The sequence below is a fragment of the Salvelinus namaycush genome, chromosome 5 (genome assembly GCF_016432855.1).
Source record: "Salvelinus namaycush isolate Seneca chromosome 5, SaNama_1.0, whole genome shotgun sequence".
Taxonomy (NCBI): domain Eukaryota; kingdom Metazoa; phylum Chordata; class Actinopteri; order Salmoniformes; family Salmonidae; genus Salvelinus; species Salvelinus namaycush.
The window spans coordinates 30,457,185-30,478,662 of record NC_052311.1 but is presented as its reverse complement, the minus strand read 5'-3'; the positions used below and the strand labels follow the sequence as shown (position 1 = coordinate 30,478,662).

Sequence of the window (21,478 nt, the reverse complement as noted above, 5' to 3'; positions counted from 1 at the left end):
ACTTCCTATTTTTGTAATTTTATAATAGATAATTGTATAATTCTAGCATTCACTTTTTAATCAATTTCTTAATTTCCTGCACTAATGTGTTACCATTTACACACTGTATCACGTTTATTTTGTCTTAGTATGCCTCTGTAGCATTTTTGTTGTTTGTAATTTAGCAGACGCACTAATCCAGAGCAATTTACAGTTAGTGCATTCATCTTGAGATAGCTAGGTGGTACAACCACATAACACAGTCATAGTAAGTACATTTTTCCTCAGTAAAGTAGCCATCAGCAAGGTCAAACCCATTGGGGTGCCAGGACAGAAAAGAGACCAGAGGTGGCAAAACGGAATGCTCGGTTTGGGGAGTAGGGTTTGAGCATAGCCTAAAGGTAGGGAGGGGCAGTTCCTCTTGCTGCTCCGTAGGCAAGTACCGTGGTCTTGTAGTGGGTGCGAGCTTCGACTGGAAGCCAGTGGAGTGTGTGGAGAGGAGTGGGGTTACATGGGAGAACTTGGGAAGGTTGAACACCAGGCGGGCTGCAGCGTTCTGGGGTTTGCAGGGGTTTGATGGCACAATGGGGGAGCCCAGCCAACAACGAGTTGCCATAGTCTGGACGGGAGATTACAAGCGCCTGGATTAGGACCTGTGCCACTTCCTGTGTGAGATAGCATCGTACTTTAACTCCAGGAGCGAGTTACTGCTTTGATGTTTGCAGAGAACGACAGGGTGTTGTCCAGGGTCACACCAAGGTTCTTTGCACTCTGGGAGGGGGACACCGTGGAGTTGTCAACAGCGATGAAGATATCTTGGAGTGGGCAGGCCTTCCCCGGAAGGAAGAGCAGCTCCATCTTGTTGAGGTTGAGCTTGAGGTGATGGGCTGACATCCGAGCTGAGATGTTTGCCAGGTACGCAGAGATGCCCATCACCACCTGGGTGTCAGAAGGGGGGAAGGAGAAAAGTAGTTGAGTTTCATCCACATAGCAATGATAGGAGAGACCATGTGAGGATATGACGAAGCCAAATGACTTGGTGTATAGAGAGAAGAGGAGAGGGACTAGCACCAAGCCCTGGGGGACACTAGTAGTGAGAGTATGTGATGCAGACACAGATCCTCTCCACCTCACCTGGTAGGAGCGGCCTGCCAGGTAGGATTCAATCCAAAAGTGTGCAGAGCCTGAGACACCCAGCCCTGAGAGGGTGGAGAGGAGGAGCTGATGATTCACAGTATCGTAGGCAGCAGATAGATCTAGGAGGATAAGAACAGAGAGAGAGTCAGCTTTGGCAGTGTGGAGAGCCTCCGTGACACAGAGAAGAGCAGTCTCGGTTGAGTGACTCGTCTTGAAGCCTGACTGGTTAGGGTCAAGAAGATAGTTCTGAGAGAGATAGCGAGAGAGTTGGTCAGAGACAGCACGCTCAAGTGTTTTGGAAAGGAAAGAAAGAAATAATTCTGGTCTGTAATTTTTCACATCAGAGGAGTTGAGTGTTGGTTTCTTGAGGAGGAAAGTGACTCTGGCCATTATGAAGTCAGAGGGGACGCAGCCAGTGGTCAGGGATGAGTTGATGAGGGAGGTGAGGAATGGGAGAAGGTCTCCAGTGGGGTTGGAGTCAAATTGGCAGGTTGTCGGGTGGCCGGACCTCACTATTTGCAGGATTTCATCTGTGGAAAAAGAGGTCAAGGCGTAGGGTCTGTGTGAGTGGTACCAGTGGACTCAATAGGCTGAGTGAATGAGGAGCGGATGTCGTCAACCTTCTTTTCAAAGTGGTTGACTAAGTCATCCGCAGAGAGGGAGAGAGAGAGGGAGGGTGAGGGGGTGGAAGATTAAGGAAGGAGAATGTGGAAAATAGTTTCCTAGGGTTAGAAGCTTGAAATTTAGATTGATAGAAAGTGGCTTTAGCAGTGGATACATAGGAGGAGAAGAGAGATAGATAGATCCTCCAGAAGTTTAGTTTTCCTACATTTTTGCTCAGCTGCCAGCAGCCCTGTTCTGTAAGCTCGCAATAAGTCACTCAGCCACGGAGCAGGAGGGGAGAGCCGAGACAGGAGGGAGGTTGAAGTCACCAAGTACGAAGAGTGGTGAGCCAGCTTACCAAGGCGTCAAGCTCATTGAGTAACTCTCCAAGGACACCTGGTGGGCGATATATGACAACAATGATAAGCTTGAGTGGACAAGTGACAGTGACAGCATGGAATTCAAATGAGCAGATGGACAGGTGAGAGAGGGAGAAAAGATACATCTCCACTTGGGAGAAGTGAGTAGCCCTGTGCCACCACAGTGATAACCAGATGCTCTCAGACTTTGAGAGAAAACGTAGTCAGATGAAGAGTGGGCAGCTGGACTAGCAGTGTTCGCTGGGGCAAAAAAGGGACTGAAGGGCAGCATAAGCTGAGATGAACTCAGCGTTCTTGTACGCAGATCGGCAGTTCAAAACGCTGCCAGAGACCAGGAATTCCACATGGGTTGTGCATGCAGGATAAACTAAATTAGAAGGGTTGCAGCCAGGAGGTGGGGAGCATCTATATAGCCTATCGGGAGAGGAGAGAATAGGTATGGAAAACACACACATAGTTGTCAAAGCTACAAAATAACAAAAATGAGATCATCTGACAATAACTAGTTAAGATACTAAAGTGAGAGAGTGGTGTGTAGCGGTCCTCTTTTTACTTCCTTGAATAACTCGGCAGAACCGTCTTTGTTTCGACGACCGCCTTATTTTTGCGACGAGACCACCGCTTACAGCTGCCACTGAGAAAACTGGCGAGACTGAAGTACTAATACTAATTGCTAATTGCCTTGCAAAGGTGAAGAGCACACCTCCCGGTACTAATTGCTGATTGCCTAGAAGAGGAGAAACCACTCCCCCTCCAATACAGCTACTGATTACGAAAACAACAACATTCACAAATTGCCCTGGTTGATGTGTCAACGATCATCTTCAAGGTAATAGCAGTCAGCAATTCACATACCAAGTAGGCTACTGGGAAGACAGGCAGCACTTAAAGTAGATGGCCCTATCTAGTAAAAAGACAGTACTAGACAACAACAGGTAAAATAACAAAAATTATACGCATCAGTCTTGGAGATATCAGGAGTCCTCTTTGACTGTGCATTTCTGGCAATTCTTACTTTTGCCACTAGAGGGTGATCGGACGATTTCTTGGGGTCTGTACTCCCGAAGTTGTTGACTGTTTTTTGTGCTTGTGTCACGGCCGTTAAAAGAAGTAGACCAAGGTGCAGCGTTGTGAGCGTACATACTTTTAATAGTAGATGTTGCCAACAAAACAATACCAAAACAAACCGTGAAGCTTAAGGCTATGTGCCATCAAACAAAGTCAACTTCCCACAAAGACAGGTGGAAAAAAGGGCTACCTAAGTATGGTTTGGTTGGGGGTTCTCAATCAGAGGCAGCTGTCTATCGTTGTCTCTGATTGAGAACCCTACCCGGCCAAACACAAAGAAATACACAACATAGAACATAGAATACCCACCCCAACCAAACCAAAATAGAGACATAAAAAGGATCTCTAAGGTCAGGGCGTGACAGCTTGCCAGTTAGCTAGCAGATCTCAGCTGTCAGCAGTCAACAGCTAGCAGTTTCTTATAGGCGATAAGAACGGATGATTGCCATCAATTTTTTTGAGTCTTTACTGAATTATTTAGTGTAACAAATTAAACATTAAACCTCATAAATAAGTCACGGTAACCTTGTAAACAATTAATTTAGACTGGGTGTTTATTTTAAACAGCCGTTTATTTGCTGAAATGTGTGCCGTTGCCCGGCTATTAAAAGGGACAGGCGGCTATTTAAGACTTTCAATATTACGGTATACAAAATCCAACGGTATGTAGCTAGATAGTTCAGTCCTCCAGTGTGTTATCGAGGGTAAATATGAGGCATTCCAATTGTTGGCTATACATTGTTTTGCAGCAATTACTACATTACAAAACTTTCCAATGCTCCTTATAGGACACATCACTACAATCTATACTCCTCTGGTCATCTCTGTAAACTGGTCATCTCTGTATATCCATCGCAAGACCCACTGGTTGATGCTTATTTATAAAACCCTCTTAGGCCTCACTCACCCCTATCTGAGATATCTACTGTAGCCCTAATCCTCCACATATAACACCCGTTCTGCCAGTCACATTCTGTTAAAGGTCCCCAAAGCACACACGTCCCTGGGTCGCTCATATTTTCAGTTCGCTGCAGCTAGCAACTGGAACGAGCTGCAACAAACACTCAAACTGGACAGTTTTATCTCAATCTCTTCATTCAAAGACTCAATTATAGACACTCTTACTGACAGTTGTGGCTGCTTTGCGCGAAGTATTGTTGTCTCTACTTTCTTGCCCTTGGTGCTGCTGTCTGTGTCCAGTAATGTTTGTACCATGTTTTGTGCTGCTACCATGTTGTGTTGCTACCATGCTGTGTTGTCATGTGTTGCTGCCATGCTATGTTGTCTTAGGTCTCTCTTTAAGTAGTCTTGTGTTGTCTCTCTTGTTATGATGTGTGTTTTGTCCTATATATAAATGTATATATTTTTGTTGTTGTTAATCCCTGCCCCCGTCCCCGCAGGAGGCCTTTTGCCTTTAGGTAGGCCGCCATTGCAAATAAGAATTTGTTCTTAACTGACTTGCCTAGTTAAATAAAGGTGAAATAATATACACTGCTCAAAAAAATAAAGGGAACACTAAAATAACACATCCTAGATCTGAATGAATGAAACATTCTTATTAAATACTTTTTTCTTTACATAGTTGAATGTGCTGACTACAAAATCACACCAAAATTATCAATGGAAATCAAATTTATCAACCCATGGAGGTCTGGATTTGGAGTCACACTCAAAATTTAAGTGGAAAACCACACTACAGGCTGATCCAACTTTGATGTAATGTCCTTAAAACAAGTCAAAATGAGGCTCAGTAGTGTGTGTGGCCTCCACGTGCCTGTATGACCTCCCTACAACGCCTGGGCATGCTCCTGATGAGGTGGCGGATGGTCTCCTGAGGGATCTCCTCCCAGACCTGGATTAAAGCATCCGCCAACTCCTGGACAGTCTGTGGTGCAACGTGGCGTTGGTGGATGGAGCGAGACATGTTGTCCCAGATGTGCTCAACTGGATTCAGGTCTGGGGAACGGGCGGGCCAGTCCATAGCATCAATGCCTTCCTCTTGCAGGAACTGCTGACACACTCCAGCCACATGAGGTCCAGCATTGTCTTGCATTAGAAAGAACCCAGGGCCAACCGCACCAGAATATGGTCTCACAAGGGGTCTGAGGATCTCATCTCGGTACCTAATGGCAGTCAGGCTACCTCTGGCGAGCACATGGAGGGCTGTGCGGCCCCCCAAAGAAATGCCACCCCACACCATGACTGACCCACCGCCAAACCGGTCATGCTGGAGGATGTTGCAGGCAGCAGAACGTTCTCCATGTCATCTCCAGACTCTGTCACGTCTGTCACATGTGCGTGTGAACCTGCTTTCATCTGTGAAGAGCACAGGGCGCCAGTGGCGAATTTGCCAATCTTGGTGTTCTCTGGCAAATGCCAAACGTCCTGCACAGTGTTGGGCTGTAAGCACAACCCCCACCTGTGGACGTCGGGCCCTCATACCACCCTCATGGAGTCTGTTTCTGACCGTTTGAGCAGACACATGCACATTTGTGGCCTGCTGGAGGTCATTTTGCAGGGCTCTGGCAGTGCTCGTCCTGCTCCTCCTTGCACAAAGGCGGAGGTAGCGGTCCTGCTGCTGGGTTGTTGCCCTCCTACGGCCTCCTCCACGTCTCCTGATGTACTGGCCTGTCTCCTGGTAGCGCCTCCATGCTCTGGACACTACGCTGACAGACACAGCAAACCTTCTTGCCACAGCTCGCATTGATGTGCCATCCTGGATGAGCTGCACTACCTGAGCCACTTGTTTGGGTTGTAGACTCCGTCTCATGCTACCATTAGAGTGAAAGCACCGCCAGCATTCAAAAGTGACCAAAACATCAGCCAGGAAGCATAGGAACTGAGAAGTGGTCTGTGGTCACCACCTGCAGAACCACTCCTTTATTGGGGGTGTCTTGCTAATTGCCTATAATTTCCACCTTTTGTCTATTCCATTTGCACAACAGCATGTGAAATTTATTGTCAATCAGTGTTGCTTCCTAAGTGGACAGTTTGATTTCCCAGAAGTGTGATTGACTTGGAGTTACATTGTTTTGTTTAAGTGTTCCCCTTATTTTTTTGAGCAGTGTATATACTGTATATACAAAAAGAAATGTAGCCCCAATATTTAAATTTCCCAACAGACAAAATTGTGGAGATGGATGATATAAATTGATACACCCAATGAAATGATAGCACATACATTAATTCAAAATGGTATCAGTTTATCACAGGACCACAGCATATGCAATAGGGTTCCATTGTGCTTTTTGTAACTCCCGCAGAGATGTGACTTTTCCGGTTGCATTACATTCATTTTGGCAGGAGTGTAGTAAGTCCTATGAACGATCTTAAATTGCAACAGTTTATGTCTTATGTTGTAGGAGCAGATATGACATTTTCACATATCCGTGACCAGTGGTTCTCTTCAATTTCTTCCTTTTAGATCTGTTTCAATTTCTTTCCTTACAAGTTCTGAACCATCAGGTAGAGTTTCAATCAACCCTTGATATAATTTGGCAATTAACGTCTTTGGCGTGGCAGCTTCTTTCGGTATTTTTTTCTATGCTAGATACCTTCGGTTCATCCAGATTCTGTGGAAGAGATTTGTAAGAACTTAAAGAAATCGGCCTTGGATATTCCAAATCTTTCTTGTAATTGATTGAATGACAGCAGAGGTCCATCATAGTACATGTGTTCAAAATGTATTATGACACTTTGGTACCAGGACTTAAAGGTGTTGCCATTGAACACTTGAGGTAAGGTGGGGTTATTCCAAATAGGGGTGCTTAGCGATATTGGTTATTTCCACCTCATGAATGTATGTACATTTTCCCAAATACGAATGGAATTGAGAATTATTGGATTGTCAGCTTTTTTTCTTCAACGCCTTGGACCCGAAGTAGTATTTTAGATCATAAGGTATTACATTCATGGCTTGGATTCTCCTCCAAGCACAAGGATAGTCTGCTGTCCATTGTTTAAGTGAACGCAGTTGAGCAGCCCAGTAATACAGCTTCATTTGAGGTAGTCCAAGACCTTCAGCTTTACAGGGTAAGTGTAAAACAGTCAATTTGACTCCTGAGGTCTTTAAATTCCAAATGAAGTTTGAGAGCAGGCCATTTATTAAATAAAAAAGTTAGATAGAATTGAAACTGGCATGGCCTGGAATTAAATAAATCAACCATAGTAACATATTCATTTTGATGATGTTGACCCTACCTAATATAGAAATAGGGAGAGATCTCCATCTTTGAACATCAGATTTAATCTTATTTATTAACTGAAATAATGCCCATTTTCCCTTTTCTCCCAATTCACTTTGAATCCTTATACAGTAGTAAAATAAAGGACAGAGAATGTTCTGGTACAGATAAATAAAGTGAAGGAAAAAGGAAACCGCACACTGCTCTTGATCACTGATCACTGATATTTAATAAGCTTTACGTATCGGCCTCAGGGCCTTCGTCAGAGTTTTTTTGATTGTTTAAAAAATGTGCACCCTTATGTAGACCTAGCCCCACCCACATCCGTTCCACACACCGAAGGGGGTTGGAGGCAAAAGAAAAACAAATAAGTGCTACCAAATATAACAATATGCATTCCATAAATATTACAAAAGTGTATAAATAAGACATTAAACACGTCTGTAAAACCACAATGAGGACATGGCAAGGACTTAATGATGAAATGCCTATGTATGTTATGTTGTGAATTTGAACATGAATTATGTGCCTATTGAAGATTACTCTGATGTTTTTCGTACGATGTACCCAATGATTAATGAAAACTTGCTATGTCCTCATTGTGGTTTTACAGACGTGTTTAATACACTTTTGTAATATTTATGGAATGCATATTGTTATATTTGGTAGCACTTATTTGTTTTTCCTTTGCCTCCAACACCCTTTGATGTGTGGAACGGATGTGGGTGGGGCTAGGTCTACATAAGGGTGCTAAAAAACATTTAATCACAAAAGCTCTGACGAAGGCCGTGAGGCCGATACGTAAAGCTTATTAAAGATCGGTGATACTATCAAGAGCAGTGTGCGGTTTCCTTTTTCCTTCATCTTATTCAATTGTTGCCATGCACCTGCAAATAAGATTGCTCAGATGTGCGAGTGCCTTTTGAATTTTGTATTACAGATAAATAAAGTAAAATGCCATCTGGATATGTTACAGGTGCCAGTTTTGGGACTGGTGCAGCAGATAATAGTTCCTGTAACACAGGATAAATGATGGAACAGGAGAACGTGGCTTCTCTTTCAAAGGTTCTCTCAATTATTTTATTCAACAGTGCAAATCGTCTTTTTCTGTCTTTTCATTATATTTTTTTAAGGGTATTTAATAATTTGTCTCATAAATCCCTGACATATTATTTCATAAACATATCAAAAATACATCAATTTACACATAACAAATATTAAATTCCAATCCAATTCACATCCTAAAATTCTTTACATTTATACCCCGAACACATTTACTCTTAACTTGAATTCTCCTGTTTAGGTTATAATTATGTAGTTCACTGTTGCCCACTATAGCCCCATAAGACACTCTAAAACACGAAAGCCTTTAAAGGCTGGTATAACTCATTAGAAGTTACTTTATACCCATGCTCAAAATAAATTCACACAGTGTAAGAAGAGTTAATAGAAAGACAAGACAATTGCAAATTACATTAATGCTAATTATTGGAAAATGACTGAACAAGCTAGCATAGAGCTAACCGAAGCTAGCAACCAACTGACCGGAGCTAGTAAACAGCTAACCGGAGCTAGCCAATAGCTAGCAGCTTTTCTGACATTTACAGTACAACAATTACAAAGTTCTTAAACATCATAGTTACAACATTAAATTCTCTAAACCCTTAGGATATTGTCAGGAGTCTCTTTTTCAATTAGTTTTTTAAAATATCAAAGGAATGCACCGCCATCATTTCATTTTGCACTCAACATGCATTTTCTGTCTAGTATGAAGTTTTACAATTACCGTGTTGTTTCAAACCATTACAATCACTTCAACAGTTACAAAGTTACAAAACTATATTGTGGTATTCATTGTATTTTTGCACTTCACTGACCTGTAACACAGAATAAATGATGAAACAGGAGAACGTGGCTTCTCTTTCTAAGGTTCTCTCAATTACAGTTTCTTGCAAAGTATTCATCCCCCTTGGCGTTTTTCCTATTTTGTTGCTTTACAACCTGTAATTTAAATGGATTTTTACTTGGATTTCATGTAGTGGACATACACTAAATAGTCCAAATTGGTGAAGTGAAAATAAAAAAAAGTACTTCTTTCAAAAAATAACAAATAAAACGGAAAAGTTGTGCGTGTTTATGTATTCACCCCCTTTGCTATGAAGCCCCTAAATAAGATCTGGTGCAACCAATTACCTTCAGAAGTCACATAATTAGTTAAATAAAGTCCACCTGTCACATGATCTGTCACATGATCTCAGTATATATACACCTGTTCTGAAAGGCCCCAGAGTCTGCAACACCATTAAGCAAGCGGCCCCATGAAGACCAAGGAGCTCTCCAAACAGGTCAGGGATAAAGTTGTGGAGAAGTACAGATCAGGGTTGGGTTATAAAAAAATATCAGAAACTTTGAACATCCCACAGAGCATCTATTATTAACAAATTGAAAGAATATGGCACCACAAACCTGCCAATAGAGGGCCGTCCTCCAAACCTCACAGACCAGGCAAGGAGGCCATTAATCAGAGGCAACACAGAGACCAAAGATAACCCTGAAGGAGCTGCAAAGCTCCACAGTGGAGATTGGAGTTTCTGTCCATAGGACCACTTTAAGCCGTTAACTCCACAAAGCTGGGCTTTATGGAAGAGTGGCCAGAAAAAAGCCATTGCTTAAAGAAAAAACAAGCAAACACGTTTGGTGTTCGCCAAATGGCCCGTGGAAAACTCTCCAAACATATGGAACAAGGTACTCTGGTCAGATGAGACTAAAATTTAGCTTTTTGGCCATCATGAAAACACTATGTCTGGCGCAAACCCAACATATTTCATCACCCTGAGAACACCATCCCCACAGTGAAGCATGCTGGTGGCAGCATCATGCTGTGGGGAAGTTTTTCATCGGCAGGGACTGTGAAATTGGTCAGAATTGAAGGAATGGTGGATGGTGGATGGTGCTAAATACAGGCAAATTCTTGAGGGAAAAATGTTTCAGTCTTCCAGAGATTTGAGACTGGGACGGAGGTTCACCTTCCAGCAGTACGATGACGCTAAGCATATTGCTAAAGCAACACTCGAGTGGTTTAAGGGGAAACACTTACATGTCTTGGAATGGCCTAGTCAAAGCCGAGACCTCAATCCAATTGAGAATCTGTGGTATGACTTAAAGATTGCTGTACACCAGCGGAACCCATCCAACTTGAAGGAGCTGGATCAGTTTTGCCTTGAAGTATGAGCAAAAATACCAGTGGCTAGATGTGCCAAGCTTATAGAGACATACCCCAAGAGACTTGCATCTGTAATTGCTGCAAAAGGTGGCTCTACAAAGTATTGACTTTGGGGGGTTGAATAGTTATGCACGCTCATGTTTTCTGTTTTTTATTTTTTATTTCTTGTTTGTTTCACAATAAAACTATTTTGCATCTTCAAAGTGGTAGGCATGTTGTGTAAATCAAATGATACAACCCCCCCCCAAAATAAATTTTAATTCCAGGTTGTAAGGCAACAAAATCGGGAAAAATGCTAAGGGGGGTGAGTACTTTTGCAAGCCACTGAATGAGGACACACAGGTGCAGGATCACATATAGTCTCAGTATGAAGCAAACACGTCTAACTGTCCCCTATTGGCCAACAGTATTATAAATACATTGCAATGGCGAAACTTTGGAGGACTGACATTTCAGTAAAAGCATTCTTGCCCAATACAAATAAACAATACATAAACACAAATGTGACCATACATTTTGTGTGCGTGCCCCAGATTAAGCCATGAGTTCTAATTATTTATGCAAGGGGCTCTGTGGCTAAAGAAAATAAATCATTAGAAAAAGGGCATCCCTAGCTTAAATTACTCAGAGATCTGTCCATTTGTTCGTACAGATGCTTTGTGGGATTTGTACAATAGCTCAATCCAGGAAATACATTAAAACACTTGATCTGAGTGAATAAAATGTTGCATTACTGTTACTGTACTATGCGAAAAGCCAATACTTTGGCAGTGATTTTGTAATCCACATTCAAGAGTGATACTGGGCGGAAGGTCCACATTCCAATGGGTCCTTATCTTTCTTTTTAAGTAGGGTGATTGTAGCCAAACATAGTGACTGGGTAGTTCATTTTTCTCTCGAGCTGCTGTGAGCGTCATAGGCTTTAGTCATTTGGGACAAAAGTGTCTTTAAAATTCCCCTGGGAATCCATCATTACCAGGAGATTTCCTATTTTATAGATTACCGATGGCCTCCAACAATTCACCTGGGGAAATGTTTCTTATTCGTATTCGCTGGTTCACTTCTAATTGGTCAAATGGCCTTATTAAGGAAATTCTCCAGACTCTCCTTTGAACTTTTGTTTTCAGATTGATCCACTTTGTGATAAAATGTTTTAAAGACTGTGTTGATTTCAGAAGGACCCATTGTTATGTTACCATCTGGGGTTTGAATGCTGTGGATGGTATGTTCCTCTTTCAAGCATTTTCCCTGCACTTTCCCTTGCTTTCCCTTGTTACTTGGATTTTAGGTCAGCAATCTCTGCAGATCAGGTGTTTATTGTGTCATATTCAAGCTTCACAGTGTCCAACTGTTGAAAGGTGTTAGCATTTCTATCTAAACTGTGTCTTTCTAAGTCGCCGATTTTCTGTTCTAGTATTTCTAGTTCTTTATGGGTCTTCTTTTTCTTATGTGAAGAGTAAGACATGATATAACCTCTTATATATGCTTTCAGAGCTTCCCAGACAACAGTTGGGTATATTTCATTATGTACATTTATTTCCCAAAACACGTCTATCTGTGTTTTGAGATATGAGTGAGGTAAACTCCTTATCGCCAACTAAAATTGTGTTGAATTGCCATGTCTGTCACGTTCGTTATAGCGATGAGACCAAAGCGCAGCGTGATTTGAATACATCTTCTTTAATGAAGAAAGTACAAAAACAACAAAACGAATGTGAAGCTATATAATAATAGTGCTGACACAGGCAACTAACCATAGACAATCACCCACGAAATACTCAAGGAATATGGCTGCCTAAATATGGTTCCCAATCAGAGACAATGATAAACAGCTGCCTCTAATTGAGAACCAATCTAGGCAACCATAGACATACAAAACACCTAGACTAGTGACAACCCCATAAACATACAAAAACCCTAGACAGGACAAAAAACATATATCACCCTTGTCACACCCTGACCTAACCAACAATAATAAAGAAAACAAAGAATACTAAGGTCAGGGCGTGACAGTGTCTTTGCGATTGACAAAGTAGGTTTGAGCTTTAACGTGAACGACAATGGGCTACGGCCCATAATTATTCTAGGAAGGTATTTACTTACATTAAGAAACACAGTAAAGTAACGAAAGGTTTGCAATAAAAAAAGTAAAGTCTTGAATATGAGTTGTGGACATGCGAGTAACAGAGTATTCTCTTTCAGTTGGATGTTTATATCTCCACAGTGCCTATAGACCCATCTGATGTTTATTACTGTAGACATGTTAGGAAGAGGATATAGTTTAGTTGATGACTTGTCTAGAGTTGCATCCCGCAGACATACTATTTTTAAGCAACAAATCTACGAGACAGCAATGATTGAATAGATTAAGGTGGCAGAGACGATACATTTTATTGCTTTTTATTTTTCAGTGAATGATCATTCCTGTCTTTATGAAATGATCTATAAAGATGAGCGTTGTTAACTGAGATCGAGAACAGAATTCTTCTACTTGTAGAATATGAAGTGGATTGAGAGGAAGGAGAACAGTAGTTTACATACAGATTATGGCATTGTAAACAAGCACATTTCTGGCACCCAAAGTGTTACAATACTTTATGCCTTGACTGACTGGGGTTATGGAACACATGCATGTTGACCTGCCATGACTATACACTGTATAGTCGTGGCAGTGTACAAAACATTAAGAACACCTTCCTAATTTCGAGTTGCAGTCTCAATTTGTCGGGGCATGGACTCTACAAGGTGTCGAAAGCATTCCACAGGGATGCTGGCCAATGTTCCCTCTAAGCTGCACACGTGTGCGCAGTAGCCCCGAGATTGCCAAACAGCTTCCACAGGACTGCCACTGCAGAAGAAACATCAGAACATTTGTTGTAGGCGGAACGGATCGGAGTAGGATTCTATTGCGTTGACACATAAGACTCACCCAGTACTCTACACAGACCGGTGCGGCATAACCAATCAGACCTGCAGTAGGCCTATATGCAAATAGACCATTGCCATAATGGATCTGGGCCATTTACATTGAACTGGACTGTATTTACAGCATGAGCGGTCTTGAGTAGATGCGCTTGTTTTGAGATCACAGCGAGAGCTGCATGTAGCCACAGGTGCACATTTTGTTCATATCCTTTACTAGTTAGTGTCACGTTCTGACCTTAGTTCCTTTGTTATGTCTTTATTTTAGTTTGGTCAGGGCGTGAGTTGGGGTGGGCATTTTATGTTGTTTTTCTATGTTTTGTTCTGTTGGTAGATTTCTATGTGTTGGGCCTAGTATGGTTCTCAATCAGAGGCAGGTGTCAGTCGTTGTCTCTGATTGGGAGCCATATTTAGGTAGCCTGTTTTTCATTGTGTTTTTGTGGGTGATTATTTTCTGTTCTGTGTTTTGTTTCACCGTACAGGAGTGTTCGTTTGTCGTTTTATTGTTTTTGTTCAGTGTTCATTATTCGTATTAAAACAATATGGACACTTACCACGCTGCGCATTGGTCCTCCTCTTCTTCCAACCACGACAAGCGTTACAGTTAGTGAGTTATTATCCCAGTTATAGATCATTTGTAGTCAGCAATAAGGGAGTGATTGCTTCCTACAAAAGCACAAAACTTGTACATTTCTAGACATCTTTGAAAAGCAAGTCAGGTAAAGAGCTTTTTTTGTCTTAAGGGGGTAGTGTTGTATTTTGAGGCAGGCTAGAATAAGCTAAGTAGCCAATAGGCAGAGGGTAGCATCATTTGTCTGATTCTCTGTAATAATGGTATGGGAATAATAATGCATTTTATTTTGTAAAGTGGCTTCTTGCATCGAACAACACAACATTTTCAGTCACCTCCTTGTCTGAGTGAATAGAGATTAATGTCAAGTCATGCGTGTTCTTTTCAAAAGTCTCATGGAATGTAGGCCTACATTGAACACCACACACTGGCTGCTACTGTAGGCTGAATGATAGAACAGCTATTTCCTTTTCAGCCTGGGAAATTAGAAATTTAGTGTTTTCCTGGGACCCAAGCTCATGAAAACATGACCTCTTTTGGTGGTCCTAAGTGAATATTGGTTGTGGGGGCCCCACCACCTTGCGGACAAAATATTTCAGTGGCACCCCTCTTAAAAGCAGAGCAAAAAATATACTTTTGAAGTTAATTTCCTGCAATTCCACACACTTTGCAATGACTTATGCCATGTTAATATATCTAAGTGAGAGTGACTAACTAAATCAATGTGGGGCCCCTGGAGGTCAGGGCCCCTGGACACGTGACCTGCTTGCCCAGTCGGTATTCATCCGTGATAACTACAAGTTTAGATAGCTGGCTAGAATAACTTAACAATCTAAAAGGTGTTCGCTGACATGGTTAATTGAGTGGCTGTCAGTGACTAACATAATACACTACATGACCAAAAGTATGTGGACACCTACTTTTGTATATAGGGTCTAAGAGAAAAACTGTTGATGCAAAACCACATTTCCAAATTGCACCTTGTGTATTCTACTATTCTACAGGAACTGTGTGATCTTTGTAGCTCAGTTGGTAGAGCATGGTGCTTGTAATGCCAGGGTAGTGGGTTTGACTCCCAGGACCACTTGTACGTATAACACCTTAGCTAAATACATTTAAACTCAGTTTTTCACAATTCCTAACATTTAATCCTAGTAAAAATTCCCTGTCTTAGGTCAGTTAGGATCACCACTTTATTTTAAGAATGTGTAATGTCAGAATAATAGTAGAGAGAATGATTTATTTCAGCTTTTATTTCTTTCATCACATTCCCAGTGGGTCAGAAGTTTACATGCACTCAATTAGTATTTGGTAGCATTGCCTTTAAATTGTTTGACTTGGGTCAAACGTTTCGGGTAGCCTTCCACAAGTTTCCCACAATAAGTTGGGTGAATTTTGGCCAATTCCTCCTGACAGAACTGGTGTAACTGAGTCAGGTTTGTAGGGCTCCATGCTCGCACACGCTTTTTCAGTTCTGCCCACAAATGTTCTATAGGATGAGGTCAGGGCTTTGTGATGGCCAGTCCAATACCTTGACTTTGTTGTCCTTAAGCCATTTTCCACAACTTTGGAAGTATGCTTGAGGTCACTGTCCATTTGGAAGACCCATTTGTGACCAAGCTTTAATGTCTTGAGATGTTGCTTCAATATATCCACATCATTTTCCTCCCTCATGATGCCATCTATTTTGTGAAGTGCACCAGTCCCTCCTGCAGCAACCACCCCCACAACATGATGCTGCCACCCCTGTGCTTCATGGTTGGGATGGTGTTCTTCGGCTTGCAAGCTTCCCCCTTTTTCCTCCAAACATAACGTTGGTCATGATTGCCAAACATTTCTATTTTTGTTTCCTCAGACCAGAGGGCATTTTTCCAAAAAGTACGATCTTTGTCCCCACGTGCAGTTGCAAACCGTAGTCTGGCTTTTTTATGGCGGTTTTGGAGCAGTGGCTTCTTCCATACTGAGCGGCCTTTCAGGTTATGTCGATATAGAACTCGTTTAACTGTGGATATAGATACTTTTGTGCCTGTTTCCTCCATCATCTTCACAAGGTGCTTTGCTGTTGTTCTGGGATTGATTTGCACTTTTCGCACCAAAGTACGTTCATCTCTAGGAGACAGAACTCGTCTCCTTCCTGAGCGGTATGATGGCTGCATGGTCCCATGGTGTTTATACTTCCGTACTATTGTTTGTACAAATGAACGTGGTACCTTCAGATATTTGGATGAACCAGACTTGTGGAGGTCTCCATTTTTTTTTGAGGTCTTGGCTGATTTCTTTTGATTTTCCCATGATGTCAAGCAAAGAGGCACTGTGTTTGAAGGTAGGCCTTGAAATACATCCACAGGTACACCTCCAATTGACTCAAATTATGTCAATTAGCCTATCAGAAGATTCTAAAGCCATGACATCATTTTCTGGAATTTTCTAAGCTGTTTAAAGGCACAGTCAACTTAGTGTATGTAAACTTATGACCCCCTGGAATTGTGATACAGTGAATTATAAGTGAAATAATCTGTCTGTAAACAATTGGTGGAAAAATTACTTGTGTCATGCACAAAGTAGATGTCCTAACCGACTTGCCAAAACGATAGTTTGTTTACAAGAAATTTGTGGAGTGGATACAACCTAAATGTATGTAAACTTCCGACTTCAACTGTATGTACGCATGACTGTCACTTTGAATAAATGGCATATATTGTAACTCAACAGTGATTTGAAACCCAAACTGAATTCTGTCCTTGACTCATACTTTAAGAAAGGCTGCTTAAGACATTCCGGATGGTGATAAGATGCACGCTGAGGGCAAATAGAGAGCCACTCTACATATGATCATTAACCCAAACGGGTCTTTAATAGATAAACAGACAAAATACACTATATATACAAAAGTATGTGGTCACCCCTTCAAATACGTAGATTCGGCTATTTCATCCACACCCGTTGCTGACAGGTGTATAAAATTGAGCACACAGCCATGCAATCTCCATAGACAAACATTGGCCTTACTGGAGAGCTCAGTGACGTGGCACCGTCATAGGATGCCACCTTTCCAACAGGTCAGTTAGTCAAATTTCTGCCCTGCTAGAGCTGCCCCGGTCAACTGTAAGTTTTGTTATTGTGAAGTGGAAACGTCAAGGAGCAACAACGGCTCAGCCACGAAGTGGTAGGCCACACAAGCTCACAGAATGGGACCGCCGAGTGCTGAAGCACGTAGCTTGTAAAAATCTTCTGTCTTTGGTTGCAACACTCTTTGGTTGCAACCTCTGGAAGCAACGTCAGCACAAGAACTGTTCGTCGGAAGCTTCATTAAATCGGTTTCCATGGCCGAGCAGCCACACACAGGCCTAATATCACCATGCGTAATGCCAAGCGTCGGCTCGAGTGGTGTAAAGCTTGCCGCCATTGGACTCTGCAGCAGTGGAAATGCTTTCTCTGGAGTGATGAATCATGCTTCACCATCTCGAAGTCTGATAGATGAATCTGGGTTTGGCGAATGCCAGGAGAACGCTACCTGCCCCAATGCATTGTGCCAACTGTAAAGTTTGGTGGAGGATGAATAATGGTCTGGGGCGTTTTTTTATGGTTTGGGCTAAGCCCCTTAGTTCCAGTGAATATAAATCTTAACGCTACAGCATACAATGATATTGTAGACGATTCTGCGCTTCCAAACAGTTTGGGGAAGGCCTTTTTCTGTTTTATTATGACAATGCCCTCGTGCACAAAGCGAGTCCATACAGAAAGGGTTTGTCGGGATCGGTGTAGAAAAACTTGACTGGTCTGCACAGATCCCTGACCTCAACCCCATCCAACACCTTTTTGTGATGAATTGGAACGCCGACTGCGAGCCAGGCCTAATCGCCCAACATCAGTGCCCAACTTCACTAATGCTCTTGTGGCTGAATGGAAGCAAGTCCCTGCAGCAAAGCCTTCCCAGAAGAGCAGAGGCTGTTATAGCTTACTAATAGTGAGTGCTTCAACTTGTGCCCCAACTATTCCCTACCAGTGAATTAAGGAAGTTCTGACAAAGTTTGAGGATATTTTTCAACTAAAGTAAAGGACAGTAATGTTAGGAGTAAAGTAGGAAGCCCAGGTTTCGATAGGCGGTCAGATGTTACTGTGTCATGAAAGGAGTGGGGATATTTGGCCTGGAAAAGCGGTTTTATACTCTGACTGAATGGGAGCTAATAATTTTGGTTTTTACCCCCGCTAGTCAAGACCGAGTAAACATGTATCTGACACTGAGACAAGACCGAGACACTCATGTGGTCCAGAGACCGGACTCGAGACCGAGACTGGTCTCGAGTACTACAACACTGCCTTCGAACAAACCCTGTTCAAAGGCACTTCAATCTTTTCTCTTGCCCGTTCACCCTCTGAATGGCACACATACACAATCCATGTCTCAGTTGTCTCAAGGCCTTCCTTAACCTGTCTCCTCCCCTTCATCTACACTGATTGAAGTGGATTTAACAAGTGACATCAATAAGGGTCAAAGCTTTCACCTGGTCAGTCTATGTCTATGTCTATGGAAAGAGCAGGTGTTCTTAATGTTTTGAACACTCAGTGTACATGCGTGCTATATAGTATTCTGTACTGCTATTGGCAGGTAGTCATAGCAGAGTGAACTCAGCATTCCATATATTCAGCATAGTAAACGCAGGTGTACTGGTTCAGTCTCCTTGATGTCCCCAGCTACAGATTCATCTGTGAAAAAGGCAGATTAGAAGTCAGTCAGAGATATTAATCAGAGATATTTATCATAAACAGAGCAATTATACATCTGTCCCTGCAGGGCTTTCTCTTATGAAAGAAACCACAATAATATATACCACATTATTATAATGAGTATGGTAGTCATGCCTGATATGTGTGTGTGTGTGTATGCCCATGTCTGTATGAGACCACACCTACAATATGTGTATTTTGATTCTATACATGAGTAATGCATATGAGCACCCCAAAATGAAAACAGCTAGAACTAACAGCATATACTGTGGGGTTCTACCTGATCTGCCCAAATCATCTTTGATCACAGCTCTGAACCCATCCCAAATGCAATGATTGGTTACTATGGAAACAGTTGTGTGATGAATTTGGGAGTATGTGTGTGTGTTGGGGGGGGGGTGGAGAAGTATGAATAGAGTTTTGTCATTCTGGGACATGTGCCAGCACAAGCAGCGCCAGCTCTCTCTATGCTTATGCACGAGGGAAGTGAGTTCAGAAACACTGGAAGTGTGCACAGTTTTTACAAACAAACTGTATATGGCCCAACTCAGAATCAGAATATGCTTCCCAAAAAAATCTTGCTCCTTGCACGGCATGTGAACGTTTTAAAGATATTATTCCCGACTATTGGTCAGTCACTGGGATCGGCTCTTAACACCAGCCACACTACACGATAAAGTTAATACTACTCTGACACTGACAGAACTTTGTCGGAACCTACGGCCCGCCACGTAGTGTTACTTAATCAGCAGATGTAGACCCTGTCACACTGAACGAGACAAAACGTCCCACGATCGTTTACCACCTACGAATTTGTTTGGGATGGCAAAATCATGCAATAAAATGGCTACAATCGTACAGTCTGGGGGTGGGGTTTGAGGAAGAGGACAGACACGGCATAATGACAAATAAATCAGTCACTTAATCCAGAACTCTCTGTCTATCCACTTATCAGTCCAACAATACAGACAGACAGAAGGACACAGTCAGAGTGAGTTGGCCTACCACCAGTCCTCTCCACCCTGTACATTTAACGGTTTGTTCCAGGGTTGGTCTCCCCTATTACCATCTCATTCTCCCCTTCTCAATCTGACTTTGAGCCAGGGATGACAACTAACCAGAGAGAGAGAGAGAGAGAGAGAGGTCGAGAGAGAGAGAGGTCGAGAGAGAGAGGTCGAGAGAGAGAGGTCGAGAGAGAGAGAGAGAGAGAGAGAGAGAGAGAGAGAGAGAGAGAGAGAGAGAGAGAGAGAGAGAGAGAGAGAGAGAGAGAGAGAGAGAGAGAGAGAGAGAGAGAGAGAGAGAGAGAGAGAGAGAGAGAGAGAGAGAGAGAGAGAGAGAGAGAGAGAGAGAGAGAGTGTAAGTAATTGAAATGGCACCTTATTACCATGCTAGATAGTTTATTGTGTTGGCTGTGACTCGGTGGCGTGAAATGAAAAATGGAAAGGAGCTTTTCAGCTGGCTGCTGATTTATCATGGCTGTTACCACCACTGCCCGACAGCTAGAGATAGCTGTCCATTTCTACTTAATTAAACACACACACGCATGTGTGCCATACACAATTACTACCCACACACACACACACACACACACACGAATACACAAAAACTGAGACTAACAGAGTAAACACCAGTTTTAGAACGGAATAAAGATTAGTACTTCAGGCTGTGTGTCTAACAGGGTGATGCTCAATTTAGAATTGAATTGATAAGGCCTCAAATTCCAATTCAATTCTTGAATTTGAATTGAATTGCTGAATTGAAGTAGTAAACAGGATACAGAATTGCAAATCGAATTTGAATGAAAGGAAATAGAATTCAATTCAGTGAAATTCAAATTCCTATTATATTCTATATTAGGTATAGTCTATACAATTACACTACAGGAGGTCGGTGGCACCTTAATTGGGGAGGACAGCTCGATTCCATGTGTTTGAAGCCATTCCTCTTACTGGATGTGGTCTTCAGAAGAGCAGCCCGGGCTCTCTTCCAGGTACGGCGACAGCGGCAGACGAACATCTGGGCATAGGGTATGCTGACTTCTTGCTCAAGGAAGAGAAGGGGCTGATATCCCACGGAACACTCGAAGGGCGAGAGACCAGTGGCCGAGCAGGGAAGGGTGTTACGGTCATATTCCACCCACACAAGTTGCTGGCTCATGGTGGTTGGCGGAGACGAGGCAACGACGAACCGTCTCCAGGTTGTGTGATTGGCCGTTAGATTGGGGGTGAAAACCAGAGGACAGGCTGGCCGACAACCCAATGAGGGCGCAGAACGCCTTACAGAACGAGAACTGAGGACCACGAAGACGTCCTGCACCATGGGCTGAGCTATCTCCTTGGCTGAGGGTAACTTAGGAAGGTGAATAAAATGGGCGGCTTTAGAAACCCTATCCCCCAATGTCAGGATAATGGTGTTGCCATCTGACGGAGGAAGACCAGTAACAAAGTCCAGGGATATATGGGACCAGGGGCGGTGAGGAAGAGGGAGTGGATGAAGAAGACCAGCCGGAGCTTATTTTGTGCACACACAGTGCAGGTGGCGATGAATGAGGAGACATCAGGAACCATGGAAGGCCACCAAAAGCATCATCAGATGAAAGCCAGGGTCCGACGGGAGCCTGGGGGGCAGGTCAGTCTCGAAGAATGTGCCTATTCCAGGACCGGGGAACAGGAAGAGTCCGGGA

General features: G+C 42.7%; 1 pseudogene; it reads right to left on the bottom strand.

The window, feature by feature from the left end:
- Positions 1-287: 287 nt before the first annotated feature.
- LOC120047071 lies at positions 288-21,114 on the bottom strand (annotated as a pseudogene).
- Positions 21,115-21,478: the final 364 nt, after the last annotated feature.